The sequence below is a fragment of the Bos mutus genome, chromosome 9, assembly GCF_027580195.1.
Source record: "Bos mutus isolate GX-2022 chromosome 9, NWIPB_WYAK_1.1, whole genome shotgun sequence".
In the NCBI taxonomy this organism is placed as follows: Eukaryota; Metazoa; Chordata; class Mammalia; order Artiodactyla; family Bovidae; genus Bos; species Bos mutus.
Genome location: NC_091625.1, coordinates 26,383,976 through 26,399,057, shown reverse-complemented (window position 1 = coordinate 26,399,057; position 15,082 = coordinate 26,383,976). Strand labels below are relative to the sequence as shown.

Here is a 15,082-nt window from a genome sequence, read left to right as displayed (position 1 = left end):
TATAAATTACTGTGCTAAGTATTACACAGGATGCATATGGGTAAGATTTAGACTCTTTCATCAGAAAGTTAAGACCCCAACAGGGAAAAATAACACAGTCATAAGTATATATAATGTAAGATATACAAAGTAACATGTCACAAAAGAAATAAAAATACATTTTTCTAGATGAGGGAGAAATTATTCTTGATTGACTTAAGGAAATGTAGAGCTTTGAGAGAGAGATCAAAGTCCTTTTCATGAAGGAAATATGATATATGTACCAGATATTTTAGTCCTAGGCAAGTAGATTTTAGAAAGGCAATATTGAGAGGACATAAAAAACAAAGAAAACAACATAAACAAAAGTCCAATAGTGGAAAAAAAGCAGAGACTGTATGGGCTAAAAATGAATAATTTGTGCGATCTGAAGCTTTATACCATTTTTGAACCCTATTGAAGAAAAAAAATACATTACGTACAAAAATGAATAACATGTTTGTAATGAGAAGTCACAACAAATGAGAAACTTTTTGAAAGCAAGCAAATACTACAAATATCACAAGATCCAGACACTATGGAACACCTGAATTATGTTACCACCTAACACACCTCTCCCTGGTGACTGGCTATCCTCATCAATCCTGTCTCCACAGGACAAAGAAGATAACTCGGGCTTTCCTCTAGCACAGTTGATCTTCCTGTGTTTACTTGCAATAGTATATAAAAGTTTCTTTCAGCTTCACAAATTATCTACTAATAATGGGTAAAATTTTAGGACAGCTGTCAAATTTAGGAAACTCTTCCTGTGATATTTCAGGTCATTTCAAAGCTTTCTGTGCAGTGACTAATTGGAAATATTCCTTGGACTGATGATAAATCTATCGTGAGTCACTGATGTCCTCATGTAGTGGTATATCACTACATGTTTTATGTTATTTTTGTTAGAGGAAGTATTACATGTCAAGAATTTCAATCTTTTATCAATGTGCTCATACGTCAAGTATTACATGTCAAGAATTTCAATCTTTTATCAATGTGCTCATACATCATGCTTCATCATCAATCAGATTATTAAACAGTTTAAGAACCTATTCACTGGGGACCTTGCTGGTGGTCCAGTGGCTAAGACTCTGCACTCCCAATACAGGGGGTCCCAGTTCAATTCCTGGTCAGGGAACTAGATCCCACATGCCACAATATAGAGTTCAGATGCCAACACAATGAAGATTAAAGATACCAAGTTAAGATCTAGCGCAGCCAAACAAATAAAAAGGACCTATCCATTAAGTTCATTTGCAAAGTAGTTCTTTCCCTTAGTGAATTTAGAGAGCAAACACATATGATGAAAAAGCCTTCAGAAAGGTAATATCTGTTATCCACTGAACACTGAATAGCTTTAATTACAAATTATGTATTTCTGCAGTTTGGTGATTTTATTACCTCTTTCAATAATCAACTGCACTAGTAGCACTTCAGTTGTTTTAAATGTTTAAAAAATTTAAATTAAGTACGTACCAACTTACAAGCTCATAACATTAATATCCACGTGATGAATAACAAAATTTATCATGATATATTTTTAGTGCCATCTAGTGTTTAAAGGGCTTCATAGAGTAAAGTGAAAGTTGCTCAGCTGCATCTGACTCTCTGGGACTCCATGGATTTATACAGTCCATGGAATTCTCCAGGCCAGAATATTGGAGTGGGTAGCCTTTCCCTTCTCCAGGGGATCTTCCCAACCCAGGGATCAAACCCAGGTCTTCTGCATTGCAGGAGGATTCTTTACCAGCTGATCTACCAGGAAAGCCCTCACAGAGTAAATATTTATCTATTTATCATAGAGTAATAAAACATGCAAACAATTTAGTTTTAAAATTTGTGTCAACATATATTCTTCAATTCTATATCCCAGTCATTCCATCTAAGATTTAAATCTGACAATAAAAGAATTGTAAGATTATGTGAGCTTACAGAAACTGTCATGAAATAAAAGGAATTAAGTCATCCCTTCACTAATTTTATAGGAGATGTCAGTCAGGACAACAGCTATGTAAGACAAACAGACAGGCAAGAATATCCAATGAAGTAAAGAAAACCTCACCAATAAATGGTGCTGAAAGAACTAGACAGCTAAATGTTTAAAAAAAAAATGAAATTAGAACGTTCCCTAACACCATACACAAAAATAAACTCAAATGGATTAAAGACCTAAATGTAAGGCCAGAAGCTATAAAACTCCTAGAGAAAAACATAGGAAAACATTCTTTGACATAAATCACAGCAAGATCCTCTTTGACCCACCTCCTAGAGTAATGGAAATAAAAACAAAAGGGACCTAATTAAAATTAAAAGCTTTTACACAGCAAACACAATTAATGAAGTTAAAAGCCAATCCTCAGAATAGGAGTTGCAAGCAAAGCAACTGACAAAAGATTAATCTCCAAAATATACAAGCAGCTCATGCAGCTCAATATCAGAAAAACAAACAACCAATCAAAAAATGGGCAGAAGATCTAAACAGACATTTCTCCAAAGACACAGATGGCTAACAAACACAGGAAAAGATGCTCTACATCACTCATTGTTAGAGAAACGCAAATCAAAACTACAATGAGGTACCACTTCAAATCGGTCAGAATGCTGCTGCTGCTGCTGCTAAGTCACTTCAGTCGTGTCCAACTCTGTGCGACCCCATAGACGGCAGCCCACCAGGCTCCCCGTCCTGGGATTCTCCAGGCAAGAACACTGGAGTGGGTCGCCATTTCCTTCTCCAATGCAGGAAAGTTAAAAGTGAAAGTGAAGTCACTCAGTCGTGTCTGACTCTTAGCGACCCCATGGACTACAGCCCACCAGGCTCCTCCGTCCAGGGGATCTTCCAGGCAAGAGTACTGGAGTGGGGTGCCATTGCCTTCTCCACTGGTCAGAATGGCCATCACCAAAAAATCTACAAACAATAAATATTGGAGAGGATGTGGAGAAAAGAGGATGTGGAGAGGATGTAGAGAACCCTCTAGCATTGTTGGCGGGAATGCAAATTGATACAACCACTATGGAAAATAACATGGAGATTTCTTTAAAAACTAGAAATAAAACTACCTTATGACCCAGCAATCCCATTACTGGGCATATACCCTGAGAAAACCGTAATTCAAAAAGACACGTGTACCAAAATGTTCACTGCAGCACTATTTACAATTGCCGGGACATGGAAGCACCCTACACATCCATCGACAGATGAATGGACAGATGTGGTACAAATGTACAACGGAACATTACTCAGCTGTAAAAAGAAAGGCAACTGAGTCAGGTGAACTGAGGTGGATGAACCTAGAGCATGTTATATAGAGTGAAGTTAAGTCAGAAAGAGAAAAACAAATATCCTATATTAACACATACATATGGAATCTAGACGGAGAAGGCAATGGCACCCCACTCCAGTACTCTTGCCTGGAAAATCCCATGGATGGAGGAGCCTGGTAGGCTGCAGTCCATGGGTTGCGAAGAGTCAGACACGACTGAGCGACTTCACTTTCACTTTTCCCTTTCCTGCATTGGAGAAGGAAATGGCAACCCACTCCAGTGTTCTTGCCTGGAGAATCCCAGGGATGGGGGAGCCTGGTGGCTGCCGTCTATGGGGTCACACAGAGTCAGACACGACTGAAGTGACTTAGCAGCAGCATGCAATCTAGAAAAATGGTACTGATGAACCTATTTGCAGGGAAGGAATGGACACAAAGGTGAGGACAGTCTTGTGAACAAGGAGGGGAAGGAGAGGGTGGGACACATCCAGAGAGTAGCACTAACATATACACACCAGCATGTGTACGACAGCTAGCTAGTGGGAAGCAGCTGTGTAGCACAGGGAGCTTAAACGGGTGCTCTTGTGATGACCTAGAGAGGTGGGGTGGGGGGAGGTGGGAGGAAGGCTCAGGACGGAGGGGATATATGTATACTTAGGGCTAATTCACATTTCGTGCAGCAGAAACCAACACAACATTGTAAAGCAATTATCCTCCAATTTAAACACACACACACACAAAGGGACTCGTTTTCATTGAAATGCCCAGATAAAATGTTTCATACAGTCTTAGGTCTAGAAGGATATGTTTGAATCAAACCAAGTTGAACTTAAACTCTTATGTGTTATCTCCTTAAATTAAATATATATATATATATATGTTTTATGATTAACTTTATAGCTCTATTAAAAGTTTTATAAAAAGTTTTACTTAGCCACGTGCTGCTGTCCCCGCCGACTCCGCACCATTCCTCATGATGGATGAAAACGGAGCTCAAGGTTGAGAGCCCGCTGCAGTCTACAGCCGGACGCCATGGACTTATTAAGTACTGGATCACATTTGTCAACCACGAAGCCAGGTCCACGTGCTTCGCCCTCCAGGCCGCCCAGCAGGTGCCCCAGCTCGGGGTCCTGCTCCGCTGGGACAGGAACAACCGCTCCAGGCTGAGCCCTGCCATGCTGGACTGCACCTTTCCTGGGCCACCTGCACCTGCCTCAAGGAGGCCAGCTACAACCACTGGCTGACGCTCACAGCCCTCGTTAGCCTGAGCCTGGACAATGAGGGCCAGGAGCTATTCGTGACCTTCAGCTCACTGCCCATGGTGGTGCTCGACGACCACCTGTTCTCTGACTCAAGCATGATCATCTCTGAACCTGCAGGAGGTGACACCACACTCACAGGCTCTGCAAGAGCTATTCTGGCCGCTCTTGGAAATTCTGGGCCCTTGCTGCTCTGTCTGTATCCTCCGAGTTCCTCTCAACTAACTAACCAGAGCGCGCACGCCGACGACGTCATCCCGGGCACGCGCGCGCACGCACCAGCCGGAGGAGACGTCCCCATGGTGTGGACCGCCAACCCTGAGTGCTTCTGCAAAGTGCTCCTGCGTCTCAATGACACCGCTGAGAGCCTGCTGCGCACCGTCCAGCTGGGCCTGGAAGTGTTGCCCTCCATGCTGTCCAGGGTGGCCAGCATCTTGAAGGGCTGTGCTTTCCTCGGTGGGTACTCACAGACCACGCCACTGCCTGGTACCCTGGAGCTCACTTGGCAGTGCGGTGTTTTTGTGGGTGGAGACGACTATCAGTCGGGCTAGACCAAGGTCAGGTTCGTGCTCACGGACTTCCTTACTGTTTCTGGCCTCAAGACCTTGTCCATCGTGAGCTACACCTGGCAGCAATGACGGGCAGAATCCGTCGGCGCCAACACAGTTCCATTCCAAGGAGGTGTCCAAGAGCAGCGTGGTATACGATGTGCTGGTGCACGGTGACGCAGCGCTCTACTTGCAGGGCAAGGAGCCGGGTCACTGCATGGTCATCAAGCACGTGCTATACGTGGGTGACAGCAAGCGTGTTCTGGATTAGTATACAGCAGAACGGATGCTAGGTGGTACCAACAGGCTGGAACTGCACAACACATTCGAGGACTCGCTCCTGGCCAAGCCCCTCACACCGGACCTGGAGCAGCTGCCAAACCATGCCAGCGCCTGATCTTCTGCACAGATGTCAACCCAGAGCTACAGAGCTTCCATCCGGTGCTGTCGCTGTGCAGCTTGGCTTCCTCTTGCAAGCACAGCTTGGGCGATGGGGCAGCCCAATGGCCAACCCACTCTTCCGCCAGCACCAACTGCATTGAGAGTACCTTCAGAGTCTGCGTGGGGCTTCCACTGTAGAACCATGCGCTTCTGGAGCGCGAGATGAAGCGCCCTGTCCTCGAGCGAGTTGGGCTTGTGGCCACTGCCCGCCGTGTGCCTTGTGAGAAAGGAGCAGTGCCCGCCTCCCCCAATGGCTTTACTGGTGACACCAATGGGCACTCGCAAGCTGAGGCACCCCAGATGCCCACCACCACCTAAGGCCATGACCATACAGCTCCCCCGTAACTACTCCTATCCCCAGTGCTCCTCAGGCCCCCAGAAGAAATAAAGCTAGTGCCATCCCAGGGACAGAGGAGCGTGGCCGGTTACAGTCCATGGGGTCACAAAGAGTTGGGCACGACTGAATTGACTTAGCAGGTATTATCCAAAAAAAATTTAAATTAAATAAAAGTTTTACTTAGTAAATCAGTAGGTTTATGATAATAAAAACCAAATGTTTAAGTTCTTTAATCAAAACACAACTTGCTTGATTTTAGTATTTTATCCATAACAAATAATACCAGGTTAACAAAACAGAAGTTTATTCCAGCTATATTGTTATGTGTGTGTGTGAAACATATAAAAAAAAAAAAAAAATTCTGCAGTCACAATGAGAAAAAACAAGGGATATGGGTAACAAATTTGTTCTTTCCCTTCGTTTTACTATTAATTCACTGACTATCTAAAGCAGCTGGATTTACATGCTATTAAATTCATATTGCTCTTAGAATCAGAGGTTAAGACTGAGACATTGAAAACAATTTACACAAGATCCACAAAGTATCATCATTATTTTATCCTCAGCTAATTAAAAAAAAAAAAAAATCAGAGTAGGAAACTGCACTCCCTTAGGCTCACACCAGCCTTTGTAAGGATGCAGCAATGCCCCAAAACAAGGATTCTCACCGGACGAAAGTTAGTGCTTTTAAGTTGAAGTTATGCTCCCAACCTGGGTCCTAAGGAGACTCAGGCACACGTAACTCATGTCTCAGTTTGCTTGTGTCTGCAGAGGCAGTCACTCCCAGAATGCTCAATCTAGGCCAAGCCTGCACAGGCCAGGAGCCACTCTGCCAAGTATGATAAGACTCTGTCTTTATGGTCCCCAGGAAGTTATGGAAACGAAGGATAAGTTATTTCAAGAAGTTAACAATCAACAGTGTGACATACTGAACACCAGTCGATCTGAAGGGAGGAAAAAGAAATGGGGTAAAAGCCAAGTGAGTGGTGTCTGGCTGGAAATTCCCTTGCTTGACACTGAACCTTGGAGAGCAGCAGTGGCAGCAGGTGTGTGTGGGTGTATGTGCGAATCTGTGCGTATTAACTGGCGGGCAGCACAGATAAGCCACTTTAACTGGTAGACGAATAGAGTACATTTTGCTGTGAATTCCTCTCTGATCCAAAAGTCTATATATCTTTTCTCTCATGTGAGAGGCTCTCAACTAACTTGCTATACCTTCCAGGTACTCAAAAAATATACTCTGAATGATTTTTCCCTTTAAAAATTTCTAGTGCAAAGGAAAAAAATTTTTATGGGTAGAGAGGAAGCAATTTTTACGTCATTGGTTTCTGCTTAATCCAGGTGTTATTAAATCCCGCCTACTGATTAGAGTTTCAATGTGAAAAGAGCTCCCCCAAAATACTTCTTGAATTATTCATCCTTAACCCTAATAGCAATGTGTAATCTGGTTTCAGTGAGTGGTTGATTCCAGTCTGGCAATTCTAACCTACAATCAATTAGAGCTGCTGCTGCTGCTGCTAAGTCGCTTCAGTCATGTCCGACTCTGTGCAACCCCGTGGACTGCAGCCCACCAGGCTTCTCCATCCATGGGATTCTCCAGGCAAGAACACTGGAATGGGTTGCCATTTCCTTCTCCAGCGAATGAAAGTGAAAAGTAAAAGTGAGCACTAGTCCTCAAACTGACTGTAGAAGCACAAACAAGAAAAAATATCACAAATCTGATTTTGTGTTTTGCCCATAAGTCATCATTTTCTTCTCTAATTAACTCATTTAAAATTGTTTCAAATGTGATACAGTGCATTATAAAACCTAAAGTTTTCATTAAAATATTTTAAAACTGCATGCTATTTTAAAATTTTTTCCAAAAATAAGTTTGTTGGAAAGTTACATATTGTACTTTTTTACTTGTAAGAATTACTTTTTATTTAACCCATCTATTCTATCTTCTTTTCCATGTAGAACTTCTCAAGCAGAAGAAAACACTTTTTTAAAGAATCATCTAAAAAGCCCCAATCATAACTACTTTCATTAATTCTTCCCAATATTTCACAATTTTCTTTGGACAGAAATTCTTCCTAGTAAACACATATTATATTTTTGAGTATTTATGATATATTCTCAAGATCATACAGGTGCTAATTATCACTTCTCTGGCAATCACAGGGCTTCCCAGGTGGTACTAGTAGTAAAGAACCTACCTGCCAATCTGGGAGACATAAGAGACGCAGGTTCAATCCCTGGGTCAGGAAGATCCCTAGAGAAGGAATTGGCAGCCCACTCCAGTAATCTTGACTGGAGAATCCCATAGACAGGAGCCTGATAGATTACAGTTCATGGGGTCGCAGAAAGTCAGACACGAGTGAAGTGACTTAGCAGAGCACAGCATAGCACGTGGCAACCACATTACAATACACAAATGTATCAAATCAGCATGTTAAAATGGTTCATTTTAAATGTCCAGTAGAAAAGAAAATCGTGAGTTGTTTATTTGGCTTAATAGTGTTTGGGTTTTTACCAATTTACAAAATGGTTACAGCAATATATTCAACACATTAGAAAGGATAATCTCAAGGCTTCCCAGGTGGCTCAGAATCTGTGGTAAAGAATCTGCCTGCCAATGGAGGGGACACAGGAGATGTGGGTTCGATCCCTGGGTCGGGAAGATCCCCTAGAGAAGGGAATGACAACCCACTCCAGTATTCTTGCCTGGAAAATCCCATGGACAGAGGAACCTGGAGAGCTACAGTCCACAGGGTCGCAAAGAGTCGGACACGACTGAGTGACACAGCACGCACACAGGCTTTAAATTTATACAGTGTTATATGTCGATTATATTGCAACTTGAAAAAAATACCTGAGATCATTTTCTAAAGTCTTGTACTCAAAGAAATTCAATCTTAGTTCATCATTGCCTTTCATACATGTGAAAAATAAGCTTTAAGATGCCTTGTGAAGCTTTTCTCTATTTGGTAAATAAGTTTTTCTTTTTTCCAGGTCTTCACTGTAAGCTCTCTAAGACAACGTATTTTATTTACTTAAATATTCATTCATCTGTTCATCTATTTAATATTGAAATCCTTTCTTGACTCCAGAAAAACTTAAAATCTTATCCCTCAAATTACAGATTTAAGGGATAATTTTCAGGATAAAGCACAAAGGAAATCAAAGATAAGAAAACATTTAAAAATTGAATATGAGTGGCATTGTAAGAGGAAGAACAAATGCTTTCAAATATAAGAGTGAATGCTATTGTTCAATTCACCATAAGCTGGTTTCATCATTTAAAGTTCTAAGATTCCTACAATGGTGAAAATCATTAACTGATATACTGGAGCTTAAAGATGGCTGTACCACACAGAGTCTTAATGTTCTCCTGCCCACAGTACTTCAGGGACTCTTGAGGAGGCTGTCATTGGGTAGTGCCTCGATAGGACACACCCAGTACTGCCTGGAGAGCAGAGGAATGGGATCAGCAGGGTCTTTTTGCTTGAGAGATCAAGCAGCATCATGCAGGGGAAAGTCCCTCTGGAGAAACAGACAAGGCACACATGCTGTGATCAAGCACCGTGAGTCACATCAGAGGGGCAGGAAGCATGCGCTCCCCACTTGGGTGAGGCAACAGGTGATGTGACTGGAAAGGACAGTTTATGGACCAAGTGAGCGATAGGAGTACAGTAGCCTGGAAAATGAACCAAACCAGCTCATGTGGGCTAGTGAATGGAAACTGTATTGCTACAGGATGACCTGCAAGAGAGAGCATATTTTATGGGCTTTGCCTTTAAACTTACCCCAAACCTGATTGCTCTCAGTTTCTCTGCCTCCATCACCCTGGTCTAAGCCACTGTTTTCTATTTCTGGATCACTGCAATAACCTCCTACCCTACTTCCTGCTCCCACTCTTAAACCCTTCTTGATTATTTTCACACTGCAGCCAGACAGATCTATTTAAAATATAATTAAGGTCATGCCACTCTTCTACCTAAAATTACTGATAGCTTCCTATTACATTTTGAATAAAGTCAACCTTCCTTACATTGACATAAGCGGCCCTCCATGTGCTAGTCCCTGGATACATCGGCAACCTCATCTACCACTTTCTTTCCAGTCAAACTGGCCACCTTGTTCTTAAATATATCAGGATCAATAAATAAACCTAACTTGACTTAGCAGCAGCAGCAGGCTTTTACAGTTGCCTTACCCTTTGCCTCAAACATTCTTCTCACTGATACCTGCTTGCTGGAACTCCACTTGAATTGACTCATCAGATATTTAGTGTATCTGAGTGAGGAACTGATGAACCAACAGGATGAAGCTCTTACTGTGGAATCATGACAGAACACTTGCAAGTCAGAAGTCTGCTCAGGTGGATCTATACAGCAGCTCAGTTGGTCTCAGGTAATCGTTTCCCTGCCATCCCCACCAGCAGGCCACCATTATAGATCACCTTATACCTTATTAATGTCTTCTTTTCAATGTCTGATATGACGGCCACCTATCACTCTCTTCTACCATACATGCCTTACCTTTGTTCTTTGTAGCACGTATAGTTATAATTTATACAGTCAGCTCTCCTAATCTGTAAGTTCTACATCCAAGGATTCAACCAATGTGGATCAAAAATGTTTGAAAAATATTAAAGTTCCAAGGAGAAAAATTTGAATTTGTAGCATGCTGACAATTATTTACATAGCATTTACATTATATTGGGTATTCTAAGTAATCTAGAGATGATTTTAAATATACAGGAAGATGTGCACAGGTTATACACAAATACTATACCATCTTATGGGCTTCCCCGGTGGCTCGGATGGTAAAGAATCACCCTGCAATGCAGGAGACCTGGGTTTGATCCCTGGATTGGGAAGATGCCCTGGAGGAGGGCATGGCAACCCACTCCAGAATGCTTGCCTGGAGAATCCCCATGGACAGAGGAACCTGGCCAGCCACAGTCCATGGGGTCACAAAGAGTTGGACATGACTGAGCGACTAAGCATAACAATACCATCTTATATAAGAGACTGGAGCATCTGAGGATATAGGCATTTGGGGTGGGAGATGTTGGAATCAATACCATGCAGATGCCAAGGGATGGCTGTACTTATCTATCTGTGGGTTGACTATCTATGATGGAACTTACATCACTGAAAGGTAGATTCTATGTGCACAGAAACTTTGATTTCTTCCCAGCAGCACCACCCCTTGTGCTTAGAACAGTAATTGGTACTTAAGGTGCTCAATATATACTTGTTGGTTAAAGGAATCACTAAATGAGAAGCTCTCGATATGACAGAGTAATTTACGGAAGGCTAGAGTTTCCAGTTCATAAGCGGAGACTGAACCATGGGAAAATCTATTTGATACAGTCTGATAAAATCCTTTGAGTTCCTGGCACTGCGAACTGACATTTGAATTTGAATGTTTAAAAGTCATCTCAAAGCAAAAGTCTACACTTGATCTTCCCCCGGGACTAGTGTTTCCTGTCTCATTAAATGGTACCACTCCTCTCTCCAAGTGTCCAAGTTCCCTGTGGTCCTCTTTGCTTCCATTAAAATGCTCTTCTTCTTCATCTTGTCGCACACCCACTCCTTAGCTCAGTTAATTTCTACTCATTCTTCAGGTCTGTGATAGGTTATCTTTTACAGAAACAAAAATACTTCCTGTCCCCTGTAAACTTCCCCAGAACCTTGCCTCTTGCTGTAAAGAAGCAGAGCCACTTTCCCCTTCCTTTGAACCTGGGCTGGCCTTTGTGGCTGCTCTGAGAACAGAATGCAGGAGAAGCAACACCACACAACTTCTGACTGGCTCTGTCCCTCTGACAACGCTTGACTGGGAACCCAACCATTCATTGTTAGTGGGGAAGTCCTGGCTGTAAGGAGAGACTACTGATGGGTATTCTGGTCAGAAGTCCCTGCCTACAGGCAGCTGAGTGACTGAGCACTCAGAAGACTGATTCTAACCTTAGAATCCACCTCCCCACGTGCCTCCAACACAAACACAGGGCATTTGGATAGTCCATTGGAGCCTCCAGACACCATGGAGCAGACAATAAAATACATCTGCTGTGTCCTGACCACACTCATCACCTGCACACAGACCTTATGACCAAAATAAATGTTTGTTTCATGCCACCAAATTGGGCCAATTTTTTACCTAATAATAGGTAACTCAAAGAGATCTCACTCAAAGTTCCAACCCAAAGGAAACCTCCTCTAGTTGGGGCAGAACCTTCTTTCAGAACTCTACATCCCTCTCTCTCAAAGTAAAGTTTTATGTTTGTTTTTGTGATTATTTGACTCTAAATTCTTAAGTATGGTAACTCTATCTGTTGCTTACTGATTTCCATCTTTTAACTTGATTCCCTAAGTCAAATAAAATCAGAAAGCATGATGTTGAATTTCTATTATTTTAATGTGAGTGCCAAGCCCAGATGACCTGTTGCTCTAGATCTATGACTTTCTTTGGGTGAAAGTCTACCATTCATATACCATTTCTCTTTAGTACCATATTTGCAGTATTCTTTTATCTCACTAAGTGACTCCATGTAAAATTTTAAAATACTACTTAAATGTTAATATATACTTTTATTAGTTAATATCTGGATATTAATATTTTAATGCCTTCAATTACCTGGTAGAGATTAAATCACTTAATAATCTCTTATTTCTTATTCATATCCCAAATTTTGTTTCTGTAATTGCTCTGATTTTGTTAGAAAATACAGGATCTGATTATACATATTCCAGGCATTATGAGCATTCATTTCAAGGTTTCCTGATAACCTCTTTTAAGATATGATAGTAAGAACATGGACATCAGAGGCAGAAATTCCTAGGTTTAAATGCGTTTTGAGCCATTCAACAGTTGTGTGATCTTGGGAAAGAAACTTACAGCAATTCTATTGCCTTGTGAAAGAGGCCAGGTTGATTATCCTTGTCAGTACAGTATTCCTTTGTATGCCCCCTCATCCCTCGGCGTGAGAACCTCTAAGTGACCAGGTGGCAGTTTATAGTTGCAGGTTCAATGGATCACTTCCTGTATCCTTTGTAGGGACCCCCCCTCCTCCCTCCATCGCCCAGGAACCATGATCTCCATTCAGCCTAGCAGATCCTACAAGAATGAGAACCATGAGGTCTATAAGTGAGTCACTGGAAGTGGTGGGGAAAGCATCACTTGGCAAATCAGGAATCCAGAAAGAAAAAGCTTTTCTTAGCTTATCTTGACCTGCAAGAGTCCTAAAATTCTTATTTTGAATTACCAGTGAAAAGTCATGTTAGTGACTATAACTATAAAGATAGTGAAAGATGCTACTTGCTAACACTATAAAGTGTTATACTTTACACTATAAAGTTTTTCACTATAAAGATAGTGAAAATGTTAGCCTTTCATTCATATCCGACTCTTTGTGACCCCATGGACTGTAGCCCGCCAGGCTCTTCTATCCATGGGATTCTACAGGCAAGAATACTGGGTGGGTAGCCATGCCCTCCTCCAGGCGATCTTTCCAACACAGGTATCGAACCTGCTTCTCTTACGTCTCCTGAATTGGCAGGTGGATTCTTTACCACTAGCGCCACCTAGGAAGCCCAGAAATCTACCTACTACATTGCTAAAAACCTTGCTGAATGCTTAACATACATTATGATATCTAATTATACTAAAATAATATAACCAGAGGATAGGTACTATTATCGCTTCAATTTTGTTGTTTCCAGACTCGCCAACAATGGCTATCAGGATTCTTTAAAATATCTATAACAGTATATTTTTAAGTTATGAAAAATAAATTCTTTAAAGGACATATCTGTTGCACAAGCCAGGGATGAATATAACTGAGGTTATTTTGAATTCTTTTAAAGAAAATCTCAACTTGTCTTCTCTCTATGCTTATTTCTACAATGTGGCCCAAAATCCTAATGCCGAATCAGTGCTTGTGGCATTTCCATGGCAACACATCAAGGTACCTTCAGCGTAAGGCTGTCTTCACTTAATAGCATCATAAACAATTCGCCTGATTATGGGCTATTAAGAGGCTAGACACAAGCATATGAGAGTGGAAAAAAGAAAAGGAAGCTTCTTTTAATGTTCTTTGGAATACATTTTGGCAATCCCTAATAAGCCAAGATAAGAAAGAAGATGCTGTAAAATGCTAAATTATTCTTGCAGTTGGATTTTGCAAACCTTCAAGAGCAATCCAGCTCACTGACTTTGTAGAAGTGCTTTTGCAAAATCCAGGGTGGTTTTTCTCTGTACAAAGGAGGTTTTGAATTATTTTTCTTTCCTACTCCCTCATTAGCCACCAAAAAATCCTTTTCTCCCCACATTAAAAACAAAGTGTTTCTCACACAAAAGTGAGAAAGTTTATGACACACTTGTATTCTGTATATGTTATTTTAAGCCAAGAAAGAGAGAAATAGAGTATATAATTGGGAATTTTATGTCAGGGACAGAGCCCAGAAAGGGAACAGCTTTTTAAAACCATCATTCACAATATTTCTTTAAGTCCACCTAAACACATGTGCTATCCTGAGAGGCACCCTAGAAACTGCCAGAGTAGATTGACTTCACCTCTGCATTGAGGCTTTCCAAGTAGACCCCTCACTGAAGTGTGTCTAGGCTGTCAGTTGATGTTGAAATTTTTGTCTATATTCTCATTTTTTAAATTTCTAGGAGGAAAAACAAAGTACTCCTGGGAGAAGAAATGTGTTAAGTCACATTAAAATTAATGAGTTTTATCAAACATGGTATTTTATTGTCTAGCTGTTTAGATCGCCCACCCTCAACTATCTTTAAGCAAAGGGGGGTAAAACCACTTCCCTTTAGGTATACACCTATATGCCTGCAAGCTGACTTTTTGTAAGTTCTTCCCCCACAGGCCTCCTTGCTGTGCATTTCACATTTTGATTGCAACTTACTCCCCACCCTCTAGCTCCGCCGCTATGTTCATACAGTATGTTTCACCCATGGACAGCTTTCCAGAGGATAAATTTCAAAGATCTGGTTTAATTGACATTTGAAAGTTTTCATTCAAAGGAGTCTCTCTTCTCTGACAATGACACAATTTTACCAGGAACTCATTAGCAAAATGATCATTCAACAAGGTTAACACTTTGATCTGATAGAGCACCATAGAAAGGGCAGAATATTAAATAAAGATAATACAGCCTTTCGGTATCACAAGAACCTTTTGATATGACTGAGTTAAACACTGTATGGCGA

At 41.4% G+C, this 15,082-nt stretch overlaps 1 pseudogene; it reads left to right on the top strand.

Moving 5' to 3' along the window:
• The first annotated feature begins 4,599 nt into the window (after positions 1–4,599).
• Positions 4,600–5,847, top strand: LOC102282799 (inositol-3-phosphate synthase 1 pseudogene; annotated as a pseudogene).
• Positions 5,848–15,082: the final 9,235 nt, after the last annotated feature.